Source organism: Sturnus vulgaris, chromosome 7 (assembly GCF_052056855.1).
Source record: "Sturnus vulgaris isolate bStuVul1 chromosome 7, bStuVul1.hap1, whole genome shotgun sequence".
NCBI classification, from domain to species: Eukaryota; Metazoa; Chordata; class Aves; order Passeriformes; family Sturnidae; genus Sturnus; species Sturnus vulgaris.
The window spans coordinates 26,697,222-26,716,249 of record NC_142249.1 but is presented as its reverse complement, the minus strand read 5'-3'; the positions used below and the strand labels follow the sequence as shown (position 1 = coordinate 26,716,249).

The following is a 19,028-nucleotide window of genomic DNA, read 5'->3' as shown; positions in this document are numbered from 1 at the left end:
ATGTTGGGCCAGTTGATGTGTTAGGGCTTGGGCATATTCCATGCAGTTCTAACAACAGGGACTCATTTGATTGCCATGCATGTCCTCTGTGTGCCCTCATGGGATGGGCAGCTGTCAGGTGGCCTTTGCAGCAAAACAGTGTTTTCTTTTATAGAGGTGGAGGTTTGGGTTCTGCTCTGCTTATCTCAGGTAGGCTCCCTCTACAAGGTCAGAGTCCAGGATGCTTCTCATGAGCAGGTCATTCACAGCTCTGCAGCAAGGTAAACAAACAGGATCTGATCACAAGCAGCTCATTATCTGCTCCATTTTCTGAATCATCACATCCCACTTGGAATGGGAATCCCGTCTAAGCTGGTTGCTTTTGGCAAATCAGACTATCCCCTGTGACCAGAAGTGACTGGTTTCTTCCCTTTATTCCCCCACACTCTGCTGAACATAATACAAGATACTTTCCAGCCTCCATTGTGGGTAAAGACAAAGAACCAAAGGGACTGGGGACTCTTTCCAGTGGCTGCCCTGCTAGAACAGAGGGCCAAGCAAAGCAACATGGAGAAAGGACAGAAAACCTGTAATTTGGGCAGTTCCCTTTCAGAGTAGTAACAGCAGCAAAAGAGAGGCCAGATAATGGCAATTTGGGGTGGGAGAGATGGGTAAGAAGCCATGATGTGGGCCTGGAGTGCATCCACTAAGTGTTCAGAAAAGAGACAGTTTTCAATAGGATCTTGAAATGCACTGCAATCTAGTAAACATGTGTGTCAGCAGCAGAGGCTCTGGAGTACTCTGGGGATTTTCTTATTTCCTGGAGATTCTGACACAAAGGAAAAAACAATAGCAGAAAGAAGAAGAGCTACACGCCAATTTCTGTGCAAAACATGGGAAAACACACTTTGTATCAATGAAATATTTTATCTCTTCTGAAATAGGTCAATTTGTGTCACTCTTGAGTACTTTAAAGCATAAGACAGAACAGAAAATTCAAAATGAATAGCTCCTTTGAACAGGAGAATCCAAACGTTTCAAAGAATGCTAATTTTTATCTTTGTAGATTCTTCATTAATACAGAACAACCACAAATGAACAGTGTGGCAAAGCCAAAAAGAAATGTGTAAACTTGCAAAAAAATCCCATGTGAAAAATTTTCTCTGGGGAAAAAAAATTACATTTCCACAGTTTAAAAACATGAAAAAGTTGGGAACAGAGTGTTTTAATCCTTCTTTGTGTATCTGGGAAAGTGGGTGTCAGCACCACTCTTTTTTCCCTTCTTGGATCCCAGTGGGTGCCACAAGAAGCAATTTTCCTAGGCATGCTGAGAGGACATAAATACCACTGAGGAATTTCTTCACATTTGAAGCCAGTGCTCTGTCATAATGGACAATACCTTGGAGGTGCTGAAGTATTAACAAAAGGAGAAGAGATTCAGGCCTGCATATGGGTTTCTGCATCAGAGCTGAGCCAAGACTGCTCGATTCCATCACAGACAGGCAGGAGATCTGAGTCAGTGAGGGTGGTAGAAAGGAATGAGTACATCAGAGCCTCCCAATTGCACATGATGAACCAGTTGGAATATCAGCACAACTCAGCCTTTCCCTCCAAACACACAGAGATGCTTTATGCAGCTCTCACTGTGCAGGGGAGATGGACTGTTCTCCATTGGATACAGAGGAACAACATGAAAGTCCAGCATAAACATGCCTCTGTCAGAGCCATCGCTGCCCACCTCCTCCCCATCACTTACTCATCCCTCCCATGGGCAGGACTGGAGATGAAATAGCAGTGGAAAGCAATAGACATGCCTGCCCAAAAGGAAATTGAGCAGCTGCTGGAGCCTCAGAGTGACACTGGAGTAAATAGCTTGTGTCTGTAATGACAGGAGCTTAATACATGGATCATCATGTCTACAACAGACACTGGGTTCCTTTGTGTTGTGGGCATATGGAAACCAACACATTCAATTAATCCCATGTTTCTGGACCATGTTGTTGTGTGTGTAGATCAGTTCCAGGGGACAAACTGGAAAGCCCTGGAGCAACCACTGCTGTCTTTCAAGGAGTACATCCAAGCCTCTTTGAAAATACTCAGTGGGGAATGTTTACTACAGATATTGTCCTCCAATGCAAATTGCATTTCCTCATGGGCCTGGGATAGTGGAGGGGAAAAAGGACTCCTTAGTATAATGGGCTCAGACTGAAGTCCTAAAAGCCAAGCTCATGTTTTGAAGCTGTAGGGAACCATCACTGACAATAGCAAAACATGGATGACAATGGAAAGAACTGTAGGAAACACCTAGTGGGGAGAAGATGGCCTGAACATCACAGTGAACTTCTGTAGGGAAGGAGCAAGAAGTGTCACATCAAAGTAAAACTATAAATTACACTTTGTGTAATGAATTACACTTTGGCTAGCCCAAAACAAGCAAATCATCACAAAAACTATAACAACAATTTATTTCCCTCTTAAGGTCATGTTACTCAGCAGCTGGCAAAGTGGAGGCCTTTTCTTGTAGCTCTGTTCCCCAGATACAGTGTCTCTCTTACTAACATTAACCTGTTTCCTACAAGATAAATTGAAAATCTTGAAGCTGCTAAGCCAGAATGTGCTAATTAGAAACTGAAGGGGCATTTTGTAAGGTATGATTCACTGTGCTTGGACAGTGAGTGATAGTACGCGTTGGCAGAAGGTATGCAAATTGACAGCAAAAAGTAATTTGAACCCACGGTATCTTCCCCCAAGTATTCTCAAATTCAGGAAGGTCAGAAGTGACAGAAATAGAAAACCCTCTTTGTGTGATACATCTTCAGAAAAAGTGGAGTAGTCCAACATTGCAGTACACTTTCATGAGGATGAGGTGATTTGCTAACTCAGGGACCAATGAGCCAGAGAGAACATTCTGCATCCCACAAAGAGTAGACCCTCCCAGCCTGAAGACAGATGGATGAACTATCTATTTAAGAGAGTGCAAGGTAAATAGACAGGCTGCTGCAATGAAGACACCAAAGTCAGGACAAATGACATGGAGATAAGAAGGAAAATTAAAATATACACACAAAAAGAAACAAACAGTTGCCAAGGCCAAAATAACCCCTCATCCTCTAGCCTTCACAGACAGAAATTCTGTACACCTGGGTCAAGAGTTCCAACCAAGTAAAGGATACTTCTCTTAGATGAATCGGTTCTCCAAAAATTTAGCACTGAATTCCCAGGTGGTAGGTAAGTCAGTAGATGATGGTGAGAACATGTCTTCACTAGACAAATTAGACCCCTTTTTTCAGGGTCAAGGAAAGACCAAAAATACTGTCCAGTGCTCAGTGAGACCAGCTAGAGCTTTGCCATAGACTTCATTGGTGCAAGATTTCCAGTCTTGCTGTTGATCTGAACCTTGCTCCTGGCAGATCCTCCTGGTCTCCAACCTGAAGCCCTCCCATATAAACTCATCCACCAAACTTTTTTGTCATTGCAGGTAAATAGCAGAAGACCTGTATTCTCTGCCTTCTTTCCTATAAGGACACCTTCATTATCCTGACCCCTGACCCAGATACCTCTGATTGTCCTATTTTCTCCTTTCTTCAGTGAATCCCAGTTACTGATACCTGTTCCTCACCCATATTGGTCAAAACCTTCTCCAAACTGATTCTCTAGATGTACAGGGCCAGGTTAATCCTCACCCAGACAAGGAAAGAAACTGGCAGAGGCCCCCAGACACAACATGGTGTTGGGACACATGGGCTGGAATGATGTGCTACACTAAATGGTGTTGGCAGGAGAAGACGGGGAGAACAGTCTTTTCCAGAAAATTCATGCCTCATGCACAGGTACAGCTCTTCCTGACAGAGCAGAGCAGAGCCAGAAGAAAATGCTCATCCAGGCTGGACACACTGTTTCACCCACAGCCATCCTGGAACTGCTCTATTCCTTTCTATAACCTCACACAACACTGGCAACAAAGAGATAATCAGGAGGACAATGTCTTCATTTAGCGACTGATGGCTCCCCCTCCTTTCTGGTAAAGACCTAGGCTTGTGGTTGGAGGTCAGCTCGGATGCAAGGGCAGCCAAGTAGCTCTTTCAATCCACAATGGGATGGAGCAGCCATTTTAATAAAAGGGAGAAAGAGCTGTTTCCTCTGTGGCTGAAAAAGCTTGTAATTGACCTGGCAGAGCATGCAAACCCTGGTTTGCATGGGAAATGCTCTCTTTTCCCTTACACATGTGCTCCTTTGTAATACTGCTGGGGACTGCTATGCTGCTGTCTGCAGTGTCTAGCTCTTAATTAAGTGCAGCAGGGTCTGTCGACACAGTGGGACAGAGCAGGAGGCTGCTGGTAAAGCCCTCACTGAAGACAGCTCAGACAGTGCAGCCAAACCTGGAGGAAAGTGAAACAGCTAAAATAGAGTCCCGCCTCCCCACCCCACAGCATGATCAGAGCAGATTACAAAACCTGTCTCCAAGTCTCACTACCCTTTTTGCTCCACCCTTGACCTGGAAAGTATGAGTGTCTCCCCAGATCAGGCTAAAATAGAGTCTTATAAAGAGCTGAAAATGAAGGTGAATACTTCCTGCAAAAAGAGTTCTATTTGCTTGTATGACTTTCACATCATGATCAGCCATTTGCTGGTCCCTCCTCCCATTTGTCCCAAGGGTTGCACAAGCTCAGATCCAAAAATTCTCATGTCATATCCCAAGAACAATGTATTCTAAGCAAGACCTGTATAGCAAATGGATCTATATAGAAATAGGAGGACACAAGGATTCCAGCTAGTTTTGTAGCTATGGTTTTGCTAATATCCAGAATCAAGAAAAAGCTAAAGTGAACAGAAGAGGGGATGGATGAGAGAACATAAATGCTCAGAATGGATATGGATTACATGTTAAACGGAATGTGCCAACCCAGCATTACCTGCTCACTCACTTTTTCATGGAGGTGGCTGGTTCAAAAGAGGGGGATCTAATATATTTCTTGGATCAGTGTGTTAAAATTCATTATTCATTAGATTCTTCCTTTGCTGAGTCTCTTAAATAGGGGAAAGGGACCACTGATTTGCTTCCAAATTCTTGTCAGGAATCTAATTTCCACCCATTTTTTCTTTGTCAGTTCTTTTTCTCTGGTGCATCATTTCTTCAGCTCCTCTCCTATTTCCTTTATCTCCATCTGTCCCCAAACAGTACTGTTTGCCTGCTGCAAAATAGATGCAAGTATTGCCAATTTATGCTTAAGTTTCTTTTCTTCCTCTCTCTTTATAGTGTACTGAGTCACATAAAACAGAGATGAGGGAATCTGCCTGCCTCATGGCAAGACTGCCTTTGCTGAAATGATTTGTCTAACCTGCTATTAGAACCATTCAGAGATGAAGATTTCACAAGTGCCCTAGGCAATTCTATTGCCTAAAAATAGACTCCTGTTTATCAAATAGTCTGAAACTATAATCTGTAGGAAAGTATTATCTTATGCTCTGCAGCACCAAGGCTGGGACAAATGAAGAGGTCAAAATAATCTTCTGCCATCATTCCAGGGTCAAAAGAACTCCTTAGAGCACAGTCTTCTGCATTTAGTCACAGCATGTCTCCTGGCAGCTGTGTACTGAAGTGAAGATGCTTGAGCTGGTTCTGATACGTGTTTACCCATGGTAAACAAAAATCAGTATCTTGGTTGCTGAGATTACAGCTCTGAGTTGTGGCTATCTCCCTCCACACTCAGACACCTACAACCACGCCCACACCTTCCCTGGAAATTATCTTGGCTTTCATTTCCAGAGGAGCAGCTCTGGGACAAGATGAGATAGGTTTTTTGGGAGAAGAATGGCTTTGTGGTTGGGATTACTTTTACTCCAGCATAGGAGAATAGGGATTGTCAGATGAAAGATTAAGAGTAAAAATGGAGCATTTTCTGTCTCAAGTGTTATAGTGAACAGATTTTTCCAGGTGAACACATTTCTAATGCCTTCCTGCACATCACACTGCTGGTTGAAAGCTCCAGCATCATGGATCTTTGACCCTCATAGAAGTGTTGGGCTTTTTGGTGAGCATGAAACAAATCAGGGGTCACCCAAGGAAGTGTATACTCTGGTTGCATGTTCTATGAGGTTATCAATCATCAGATTTAGTGTTCTGGACTTTTATCCCAAAAGAAGTTAAAACCAGATACATATTTTCATAGAAAATGCCAGTGACTCTCTAGCTCTTATGAATATGAACCACGACTTGCTTAGCCCAGGCTCATGCAGCAGATCTAAAGAGCTTGGGAACAATTTCTCAGTTGGTGCCTGAGTAAAATACTCAACATGATAAAATCTGAAAACAATCCCTGTCCTGTTCACTGGTCATAGCTATGGTTCTGGAATAATCAATAGAGCTGAGCTAGGAGTGAAGGGGAAACACAGGGTCTTACCTTGCTTCCCTACCCATTGAATTGTTGGTGAATGTTATAATTTATTTGCTTGAATTGCTCTCTTTGCTGACTGTCAGCCACTGATTTTCAGGAGAACATCAATGACTAATGAAGTGAACATATTCCCCAGAGGAATGCTGCTTCTCTCTTCTGCCTCTGGGTAGTCTGGAGGTCTACCTAGGACAGAGCAGCAGGAAACCCCTTGGCACTGAACAGCCCAGCTGTAGAGGATGTGCCCAGTGGTGGTTCTAGACAATGTGTGAACAACGAGATCACAACAAACCCTTAATTTAAAGGGGTTTTGTTCCAACTCCATATGCTTAAGAAAACTGTAGGGCAGTCCATACTGCCCATGAACATACATCCATTTAAACAGAAGCTCTATGTTCAGTAACAAATAATGGCTTTTGCTCTGTAAGCTGTGCTTGTCTCTTTGGCAAAGCCACTTAACCCACACTCAAGGAGGGGCAGGATTTCCTTTGGCTGACTTACTTTATACTTTTTGGCTATGGAATGGGTGTAGGTTTCTAAAATGAGAATGATTGACACTTTCTTTGCACATCTGCAGCCAGGCTCTAGAATCAGTGATGGTGGAGCCACTGATCTCAGTGGTGTTTTTCCTGTTTACTTCAGCAGTGAGTTTGTCTTTCTATGCATATAGAGGTACAAATCCCAGAGTGAATTCACCTGGACTTTCCTTGGTCGTAAATGAGCATCCATAAAGTGAATTTATAGGAGTCAGTGCATTTTTCTTTCCAGAATAAATAATTAGGTCCTATCACCTAAAAGTTTCAAAAACATGTCCAGAACGTAATGCTGTCTGTCTAGTTACAATTATGACAGATGTTGTGGAATGGTTGGATTATCTAGAATCACAAACAGAAGTTTCAATCCAGGAATTTCCTTTTGCAAATAGACACAAGATTCAATAGATAAACACTAGGGAATCAAAGTTACCATTCTTATAAATATTATCCAACATTCCAGTCCAGATCTTGCCATCAATGTTAAATCTTTAGCCTCCTGTCCCAACATGAAGGAAATCAGATGGGAATATTTATGGCAGCTGTTAAGATGAGGCAAAAGGCGTCCAGCTGCAATTCTGAATGGCTTTTTGCAGCTGCACATGGTGGTGCTGAGACAGCCTTGATATGCTGCCTAGTGTTCCCAAATTAGCTCCCAGCAAAGGGCTTAAGCCTCTAAGCTGAATGATGGTGAGTGTCTCAGTGTTCTAACTTCTGCTTATCCTGGGAATTGAGGTAAACATGTCTGGCTGCTCGGACTGTGAAAAATACGATTTGCCATTGAAATGTGTCTGGCCTAATTATCTTGAGGCCAACATGCCTAGCTCCAGAGCAACGTGATCCTCCTAAGGGTGTGATTCCAGACATATCCCCTTCCCCATGAAAGGGGAACTGAGGATCTGAGCCTCATATAAATAACAGCGCAGCACCCTATGACTAATGCTGCTGGAAGAGGGTCTTTGGTATCTGAGAACTTGAATCTTATGAGGAAAATTTGGCTGTTTGGCTAATGTCCCATGCCAACCGAGTTCACACAGGCTGGGAGGAATCTCTCACAGCTCATGACTGACCATGAAGAGGAAGATTATTGCCTAGGAAAGGGTGTTGTGCTAGACGAAGATACATGGCCAAGTTTGATGAATTAATAGGATGAGAAGCAGCTTATTTGGATTTCTCTGGAATATTTTTACTCTGCAGACTAAGGTAGTTGCTTTCCATGATGTTCTAAGCCTGTAAATTCCTTCTGGCCTGAACAATATTTTTATTATTATTATTTTTAAGCATGTAGACTAAACACGATCCATACATCTCAAAGCTGCCCAAGCAGTTATTTCCCTTGCACTGGGAAAACAGGGTCTTTTGGGTTGTTTATAGCCAGCTCTGTGCTTTGGATGGCTGACTTTGCAGGACCTCTTTTGCTTTGGGTGACACAAGGGAGGCAGTAAGAAGGTCACAGCACCCCCAGTTTGCTATGCTTTATTCTCAGTGATTGAATGAGCTCCACACATAAACTCTGCTAGGACAGCTAGTCTCTAAGAGGACAAATTCCAATTTTGCACTGAGTGGCACAAATCCAGAGCTGCTTTACTGAAATCAGCAGAGTTATTTTGGATCAGGACTGAAAAGAACCTAGCCTAGGGTCAGAATCTGAGTTAACAATCCTCAGAAGCTGCAGAGACTAGATGGTATTTACTTGGAAAGCCAAGGCATATCTGAAGATATTCAGACTTGAGCTGCCTGACCTGATACAGCTGAAAGCTGTTCTAGTTCTCTAGTTCCTCTCTGGCAAGAGACTTAGAGATTCTCTGCTTATCAGCAAGGACATTGATCAGTTCACGATCTCCCTCCAAGGACTCTTATAAGGACTTTCACAGGCTCCCTGGGATCATATCTTTTTCTGGTTACAGCAGTGGGGCTGGTGCAGGACAATATGAGTACTGTGAGCAGTTCTGGGCACCACAATGTGAAAAAGACATCAAGCTTCAACATCCTCCCAAAGGGAAGTGGAGGGGCAGGAACTGGTCTCTTCACTCTTGTGCCCAGTGACAGGAATGGAGGAAACAGCATGAAGCTGAGTCAGGAGAGGCTTAGGTTCAATACCAGGAAAAGATTCTTCACCCAGAGGGTGGCTGGGCACTGGGATGGGTTCCCCAGGGCAGTGGCCACAGCACCAAGCCTGGCAGAGTTCAGGACAGTGCTCTCAGGCACAGGGTGTGACTCTTGGGGTGTCCTGCACAGGACCAGGAGCTGGACTTGACGATCCTGATGGGTCTCTTCCAACTCAGCATCCTCTATGATCCTGTCATTTTATGTTCACCCATGGATAAATAGTCTTAGCTGCAGAGGATGGGACTGAATATGGATGAATTAATCAACAGAAGAGGAATGGAAAGAACAGGAGAGAAACCAATCCCTTCCACAATGCCTTAAAATGGCTCTATTTGACACACTTCCCCTCAACCCCCACCCCTGAAATAGCAACAAACAGTGGAGGGAAGAATTTTCAATTCTGCAATAATGTTCATGATATACATTAATAAAAAGCCATCAGCTAGGTGTTTAAAGGCTGCAACATATGATGACTGTACAGATTATCTTTCCTTGCCTAGTATTTCTCTTTTTTTCAGGAAGCCCTATGTATTTGATTCAGCAATGTTTGGGCAACTTCTAGCTCAGCCCAGCTCTGTAGCTAAAAAACCTTACACAGTAATATTAACTGAAGAAAACCTAATTTATCTTCAAACTCTGTCCTTCGTCCTCACGGTGAATGGTCCCAGACTGCTTAAGAAAGTAGGAAGTTAGTAATTAGAAATCTCTCATATTTATGTATATGCATTACATTCATACAGTTACATACACCTCCACACAATACATTCCATAACATCTGATTGGAAGTCAAACTGCAGAACTCTGATCTTGACAACATCAGTTCAAGCACATCTTCTCCAGCACCAATCACTCTGCCCTTTAGGTTTAGCTCTAAGATTTCAGAAATCCTACATCAGTCTTCAGCTCTGCCACAATTTTACCAGATCACCTCAGAATAACATTCTGATGCACAAAGATCTGTTTTCTCATCTGTGATACTTCTTCTGAAACTCCTGGGAGGTTTGTCAGCATGCTGGATGTGCAAGAGCCACTTAGTTTTTGTGCTGATACAAAGGGGGTTACGGGTGAAATTTGGCTGTGGTCACACCTCATCTGGAAACTTCCAAACAGGGTGAGATTAGCTAAATTATGAGTTCAGACCTGAATGGCAAAGATGTTTCCTTCTTGTGATGCATTACACATCCTTCAAAGCTCACTCCTATGTTTTACTCAGCTGTTCTCAGACTTCTGAAAAACTCATGAAGTGGAAAGTCACACAGCAAACCTGGTCGAATGACTTCCTTTAAAGGCCCTTTAAAAACTCTATTACATGTTATAAACAGTCAGCAAGAGAAGATCGTAGAAATTTTGTGTTTTGTTTCCTCTCTTCATTACCAGGAACCCCTTTTTCTTGGCTATTCACCCTCTCTGATTCAGGAAAGCCTGGGCTAGAATCTCACAGAAAGGGGAAAAAACATCTCCTTTGGATGCAGTGGGGACAAACAGACAGCCTTCTCAGCAGGTACCTGCTTGGTACCAAAGTAAAAGAAAAGTATTTTAGATGTTCTTGCAGTAAAATGCTTTGAATTACCAGAAACTACCCTTAAAATGCTTTTCAAAAATTATTAAAGACAAATAATTGGTAAGGATTTATTTTTTAGAAATAATGCTTACCTCTTAATTCAAATTTTCAGTGTAAGACTAACCAAAATCCTTCATTCAAGTAAAACCCATTCTTTCTCCTATTCTTCAGGTGAAATTTGGTTCAGGTTCTTTAACTACCACAGCAAATCCCTATTTAGGTAAATTAATTTTTTTTATTGTCTAAGAATACTCTTAATGGCTTAATAAAAAAAAAGTACTAAAAACAGACTTGAATGGAAACTGGCTTCATTTGCACCTAGGTATAAAGTCTTTACATTTTGGCCCAGAGATTCAAAACAAAATGCTTGCAGCTTGATTTCTAGATTTGTATCAAACACAACTGGCACATGTATCAGTACATCTTGTATCTGTATATATCAGGCCAACTTTGTAGGCGTTCAAATAAGAACATTAACGTGTATTTGAAGCACGTATCTTAGAAACCTGTCTGCATTACTGTACTCAAAAACAATTCTCTAGAGTTTATGTAAAAACAAAAAAAAAAGTTTTCTCTTCCATACCCATTAGGAGAGAAAAATCAAAAAACATCAAAGACATTAAAGCAGAGGGGTGAATTGTGTCAATTTTGGAAGGTCCAACAGGTAAAGAGTGAATTCCAAACCAGAGAGCTGATATCCATCCTATTTCAAAGGTGAAGATATAGTTCACCAAGTATTGCTTAAAAAATGTTATTTTTTTTTTATAAAAAACATTCACTCACTGGCCTGTTAGCTTGGCAGCCACTGCTTAATGCTGTCAACTGGAACATGTGAGTTTGTAAAAAACTCCAGTTCCCAGGACCTAGGCTGGCAGAGGCTAAGTGCTTTTTGGAGATGCGGCATTTGAGTCCCTGGAGGAGGGAAAATGGCTTTAAAGCTCTTTAGGGATAGGAGATTCATGGGGTCTTGTTACAGTGGGCTCCCTTATGTCTCATTTGTGTGTGCCTTCTTGGCTGGGCAAAACAGTATGAGTTGATGAGACCATGAAGGGAAACAAGGGCAAGGAATTAGGGATTTTTTTGAACAGCAGAGATTGGGGTCTAGATGCTGGGCTTGTTATGCCAGACTATGAAAGAGAAAGAATAGTTCTTAAAAGAGGGAAATTATTCAGGGCTACAAATAACTCTGGGACGACTGGCGTCTTAACCCTGTGGGTGCTGCCATAATTGGAAAAATTTCTCTGAACTGTGGGTCTTGTCTCTGTCTGAGACCACAGGTAATGGAAGGTTATTCTGTCATATTGTGTCATTAACATTCATGACACAGATTTTAAGAAAGTCAGCATTTTTACTTTGTGCTGTGTGGCTCCCATCCCTTAGAATCCCAATCAGGATTCACTACCTCGTTAAGTTAGGGACTCCCTGGAGTCACTGAGTGGAAAGTGATTGGCTCAGATTGAGCACAGGACTAATGTGAAACATTGCATTCAATTCAACCACATTGCATTGAACCACTTTTCAGTAAGCTGTGAAATTCTTGCTGGATGCTTCTCCTGAATGGGACTTTGGTCCAACCACAAGAAACTCTCTGAAAGAGAGGCTCTCTCTGCCTTTTTCTAGGTCATCCAGCTAATTGCATTAATTTTCAGCTGTAGCCCTGTCTGTAAAGAGGCAGTAAAGACAGGGATTGTTTTTTGCCAGGATGATTTCCCAGTGTCTCTTTTGGAAGAGCCATCTGGACTCCAGTTCATATTCTCAGTGCCATTTTCCTGGGTACCTTACCTATTCCCTCTCTTGGCTTTCTGTGGCAGTGAAAATTTCTGGCATGACTCTCATAATGTTAACATTAAACTCATCAGTTGTACTTGAGGCAACCCACACGTCTTCCTTTCTGATGCTAATTTGGTTTCCTCCCTGGAAGTCTAAAATATCAAAGCTAATCCTTTGCAGCATTTCTTTAGAACAGCCATTCTAAAATGGGGCTGGACACCAATTCTTTCCAACTTCTAATGATGATGTTCCAAGTCACTCATTATCTCTCTTCCTCCCCCCCACTCAGTGGACAAATGGAGTCTTTATAAGAGAATAAAAGAATCCAAATATCCTTTGGTGCCAGCTATAAAAATTGAAATCAAGTTCAATCCAGACATTTCCCCTCCTATCACATTCAAAGCCTCCTTTCTGCAAGGATCTGCTCTTGTCCTCACTGTTTCTGTGCCTGTAACCCACAATTACAGCCTCTGAGCTCAGACTGCTCGAGAGAAGGGAAACCAGAAGGGACATCTTTCCTGAAATTCAGTAGCACTGAGGTCAGTGGCTTTGGGCCTTAACGGAATATCTCAAAACCATTTTGGCCATTTAGTGGCAGGAGCTGAGTTTCTGAGGTGGGTGAGAGAAGAGAAATGCTTTCCTATGAAAGCCATCCTCTGAGGCAGGAGGCAGGAGACAGGCTGGATGGTTTGCAGCATTGTGCTGTGGGATTTGGTTGGGTTACCCGGAAGGAACTGGCCTGATGCATCTTGCAGAAAGATTTCGCCACTAACACTTTGCAGAATTACATCTACCAATTATTGGCTGGTATTTCCTAGCAGAAGTAATTTGTACTTGTTTTTTCCCTTTTTAAAAAAGGGAAAAACCACCACCAGCCTTTCCAAGGGAACATCAGAGTGCTTACCCAATAAAGCATTTTCTTTCCTTCAGGGGAATAAAGCATCCTTCTATTTCATATAGATTTTACATGCATTGCAACACCCTTTTAACTTTTCCAGGCTTAGATTACAGTGCCTCCAGTCCTGGCATTAAAGCTGATTTACACCCCATAGTAAAGTAAAACACTGTCAGATTAAGAGCTTTGAAGGCCTTGGTTTCATGGAGGTTAATGGAGTGCATCCCGTTAATGTCAGCTCAAGGATGGCTCAAGGGAAAATGGAATAATATTAAAACAAAGCAAATTGCAGGAAAAGTGACACTTGGTAGTTTTGTGAGGCTTATTCTTGGGACAAACACCAGAATGTGCCCTTTGCCATATATGTTATGCATTCCTTCAGCTTGTTCTGAGATGACTAACTCTATATTCTGACATAAAAGGAGATTAAGCCTCCATGTAAATGTTCTATTCAAATACTCACTCAAATACCCATTGTAGTTCTGGAGGCTCACTGAGGACTTATAGCCAATAAAATGACTTTATAAGAAAGGTTCTGTCACAGTCACCTCATCATCACATTTAGTATTTGCTTCTTATGTAAACAAGACAATTTGACTTTTGCACCACCTTTTATATTTCTTCACCTCAGAATAGAGCCTCAGAGCCTCTGCTGGCCAAGAAGTAAGCCCTTATTAGTCTCTTACCTCCCATAATATGTGCAGTCACCTCACAACTGAAGAAATTATGTCACTGGAGGATGACATCTCCAGATTTGATGAAAATTTCCATTTGAGTTGTTTGAGAAGAGGTAGAAGGAGAAGATATTGTGACCACATGACCTCTTCTTTGAACATGGCCTTTCCATGGAAGTAGTTTGCCTGTTTCTACTGCCAGGCAATAGACATATTACAGTCCTCAGACAAGACCTGCATATTCTCTAAAACGCAGATTCTAAATTCTAAAAGATAGGACAGCTTTCTGCTTTATGTCATGTCATGTCATGTCATGTCATGTCCCTCATTTCTTCCTCTCCCTGTCCCTTTAGCTTTGATGCCACTCTCCAGCTATACCATTTCCTGAATTGTGAGACAACTGACTGGGGAAGGCTGAGAATGCCCATTTTGATAAAAATTTCCAAACTCATTGAGCAGTCTAAGAGTCAGCAAACCTGGCTCTCCTCTTCCTCAGATTCACTAAGAATTGTCATAATAAATTACCAGGTTATTAAGATATTTTCCAATAGCTGTCTTTTGGCACTTTTGCTACTTAAATGGGCTTGAAAGCAGAGTCTACCTAATAGATCTGTTCTTCAATCTGTTCTTCCAGTATACTTTTTTATTATTAGTGGGGCAAGCTTGTTAATGACAAGTTCATATTAATCTTAAAACTCAACTGAGTCTCGTGAACCCATGCTATAGTCTCTGCTTTTATCTCCAAAGTTCGTGTGGTCTTCAAAAGTTTGTGATAACCCCTCCAGTGGGACTAAAGTCTGCCTCATGTTGCCTTGTCCCTATTATTTCTTCAGCAAGGACACTGGATGGATGATCTGGGCATTGGCAGATCCTGGTCCTTAAGCACAGATTGCATTCTTTTGACATATCTAAGGAGCAGCATTATGAGCAGGAAGATTGTAAAATTAAGGTGGAAGGAAGGAGAATTCAATGCATTTCTCACAAAGCCTCAGCAGATAGTGGGAGTCAGATTGATCTGAATGCATCTAAGTGATTGTTAGTAGATTTTCCAAGAGAGTCCTACTTTTAACTTTTCACTTTTTAGAGAGCAAGTTGGATTTATATGGAGTCTCTCTTTCTCTTGTGGATGAGTCATACACATGTATTTTTATGCATACACTTTGGTATTAATCAGCAATTTCCCTTTGATTCACTCCTTTTCTCTTTGCTCCTCATTAAATGTTCCAGCAACTGACTTTGTGTTCAATCCTGTGCTTATCCAATTCTACAAGTTTTGTGTTGAAAGGATGAAACCAGTTTCAGGCTGGAAACTAGTAAATTTAGAGAGAACCTAACAAAGAGTGAGTTTAAAATTAATCATTTGGCCAAGCTGCCCAATCAGATCAGATATAAATCCCAGCAACAAATTGCCCATGAACAGAGAAGGGAAAAGGACTATTTATTTCAATGACTTCACAGCTGGACTCACACAATATATACATTTGAAAGCAGAAAACGAAATGCAAGTCATCCAAGAAGGAACCTGCTATGAATCATTGACAAAGAAATGTATTTGCAACAAGGAGTCTCAAATAGCAAATTTCTTGCATGAGGCAGCATGTTTAAGGTTCAAGTTTTACATGGGACCAAAGCTTCTGAATGGACTCAATGTAAAATGCAGAAAAAAACCCTGCCATACCTTCAGCTGTTTTACATTTTTTTGGGCAAGACATGGTTATTAAATTCCTCCTTTCCTTGATGTGTCAGGTGACTTTTTTGGAATGTTGACAGTTTTGCAAAATGGATGTCCTTTTCATGTCTTGGGGAATGTCTGGGCAAAAGTGACCAATGCTGTACAAGCAGTGCAAGAAGAATGACTAAAATCCCGTACATAGCTCTGAACACAAAATCTAGGCTAAGTCACAGACCTGGCTTGCCAAATGGGCATGAATGAAAACCAACTTCTCTTCCTGCTGGCAGCAAGCTTGGAGGAAAGATGATCTGTTTAAGTCTAGTCTCTTTCCTTGAGCAGTCCCTTGTTCAAAATTAAAATTAAAATAATACCAGTGTGCCAATATGTTTACTGAAAAGCCCTGCATGGCGTAAGCACAGTGCAGTCTAGGTGACTCTGCCAGAGAGTCTGCAAGGAAAGCCACAGCAGTTTTCCAACACCATACACTGCCTGCATGCTCCTCCTAGAGTCTCTGGCCCTATGGACCCAAAACCTTCCAGTTTAGATTTCAGCCAAACACATTTCTCCCATGAAAGCAAATTGTGGAGCAAATCAAAACCAGTTTCTGCTTGGCTGGGGCAACATAGTTCATCTTCAAAGAAGGATGGGATAGAGGCTTAGTCTTATTTTATGTCCATCTCTAAAATCTGATAGTATCTGTGAAGCCCAGTATGGTTTTTCTTCTGCATTGGGAATTTTTTTCCCCAGCAGCTTAGAAGACTTTTCTGGGAATGAGAGGGCACTGGGGTGAAATGCTGCAGCTTTGAGGACAAGTTACCCAGGATTCCTTTACTAGTGTGATACATTTACATGTCTATGGAATATTTGCCACACTCTGCCACGAGGCATTGAAGCCAGCTTTCAAATGCTGAGTAAATCTTTATTCCTTCTACATGCCCAGTTTAATTTATTCCATCAGCACCGGATACATAAAGACATAAATCTTCCCATGGAACCGTACAAAGCAACCATCATCAATTTCTAATTTCAGATGGTTGAGCTGCAACTGCCAGGTGGCCAGAAGTTAGTGCACTTCATCTTGTCTTTAGGTTTCATATAATAAAGTGAATAACTGAGGTAATCAGTTTTGGAAAAAAAAAAAAAAAGAAGCTGCACCTGTTTTGATACAGCAGAATTTGGAGTAGAATCTACAGGTTAGAGACTACAACATCCTGGTTGGTAAAAGGCCTTGATTGATTTAATGGGGAATGCAAACATGTTGAGTGTGCAATCATCCCTCCAGAACTGCACTGTCATTTGTCACTGCAGATCTGCAGAAAGGCCTCTTGTGAGGTTTCAGCTCCACCGACTGGGGAGTGTGGCAGGAAATCATGGGAAGAATCAAGTGTGACCCTTTCTAGTCCCAGCCTTCTAACTTGGCATAGAGCTATTTTCAGCTACTGCAAACATTTGCTTTATCAGAGAGTAAGATTTGAGGAATTTAGGATGTTAAAGAGAAGAAATATTTCTAAAATAAGCATCTTTACAAAAGCACTCTTGAAGTAGTCTGGAACACTTCCCTCTCCTATTTCAAGTCTTCCTATAAGAAAACACACCAGAGGGAACAAGCCTCTATTGGGAGTGTCTTCCTCATGGTTTTCAGACAGTGGCTGTGGGTCACCAGCAGCTTGAAAGAGGAGCCCATGGATAACATGCTGAGGAAGTAACCCAGGATGGATGTGACAGCATTTCAGAGAGTTCTTTTCCATGCTGCCTGGCAAACTTGACAAGCTGGAGCCAACCCTACAGTAGACTTGGGTCTTTAATTACTCCAGGTAAGTTCACACTGGTAAGGGAAAAGGTGGGATGGGGAGGTGGGCATGAACTTCATGCATCAACCAAATCCCACTACCTTTGGATGCACATTGCTACCTGCCATGGGAACTGAACGAACAACTGGCAGAGGTAGTATGTTATTACTGTACAAGAACAGAGGGTTAAAGGGAGATGTGATACATACATGTCTCTGATAGCCAGAAAAAATATATGGATATTCAAAATCCTGGCTCCTCTTCCTGATTCTAAGAGGAAATGTGGCTTAAGCAAGTACACTCAACACAATCAATCACTTAGATTTTGTGTGCAATATTTCTAAAAGGCATATTATCTTAAAAGGGATCCTAACTTTGTACACATCTTTTAGAAAACCTTTCCACAATCTTACTTTTAAATGTGTAAATGGTCTCTATATGTACCCACAGGCAATGATATTGGGCTGACTTAAATGGAAAACTGAAAAACTGAGTTGAGACTAACAACCATGACCTTCTGTGAGGCTGGCAGCTCATTGCACTTTTCTATAGCTCAAAGAACAAATAGTGCTGTGACCACCTACACTGCTGGTGTTTCTTGTGGTTATGCCTTTCTGTTTAGGATTTCAGATCATCTGCCTGTCATGTAAAAAGTTTATAGAACAGACTGGCACTTTTCAGAAGTGCAGAGATTTTGGTGTCTGGACCATATGCACATTGCCATGTCCATGGGCTTCAACCCAGTGTAACAGCACCTCCTTCTTTCCCAGTTCATTCCCTCTCAGGTTTCCTCCTGAAAGCCTTAAGATTTTACACTGTTTCAAGAAAAACAGTTAGGGAAAAAATGTCTGGTTTAGAAGAGTAATCTATTTTCTTCCATCTCCTTTTTCAGAAATGGCCAGACTGTTAAAACATTAATTACCAAAAAAAAAAATAGCCCACCAAAAAAAAATCCCTCCACTAAAAAAAAAAAAAAAAAAAAAAAAAATGCCAGCCTGAGGCAGAGCATGAACGTGGACTGTTTCAGTCCAAATAATTAAAATTTGACAAAGCTATAAATCCATGAAAAGAAGAACTTCCACTGGAGACCGTTAAGAAAAGTTTAATTCCCATAATGTTATTCTCAATGTTAATTACATAATGCATTAATGAATGGGTAGGGGTTGTTATTCACAGAGGTGGATTTGGCTTACTGCCCCTTAGGAATTCACTCTCTCATAGCAGCTGCTGGAAGAAATGTTATCTGCTGGGCAGACACTGCTGTGTTGTCTGGAGCTGCCAGAAAGGAGTAAGATCCCATGTAAGGTTATGAACCCCTTTTCACCTTGTGTTATGCATCATCAATCTTTAAACATGATGTTCCCATTCACACACTGCCATAAAAGTCTCTTGAAAAAGTATAATAAAATCATGAAACCAGCTATAGATGTAGTGAACAGAGAAGATGTTTCATTGTAATAAGTTCAAATGAGAGATAATGATCTAAATATCTCCACATTTTAGGAAAATGTGCACCTGGAATCTACCCAGAACTTTCACAATGGGCTGAACCAGCTCCTTCAGACTCTGGGAAAGTTCAGACCCACGTTCCCACTCTCTGGCTCGGAACCATCTCAGCTTTGATCTTGTGTGTATTTCATCATGTTGCACACC

The 19,028-nt window shown here is 41.6% G+C and overlaps 1 long non-coding RNA gene across 1 annotated transcript; it reads left to right on the top strand.

Moving 5' to 3' along the window:
• The first annotated feature begins 17,233 nt into the window (after window positions 1–17,233).
• LOC148223223 (uncharacterized) lies at window positions 17,234–19,028 on the top strand. The gene is made up of 2 exons (XR_015804708.1): window positions 17,234–17,399; window positions 18,879–19,028. It is a non-coding gene; the product is annotated as an uncharacterized LOC148223223 (long non-coding RNA).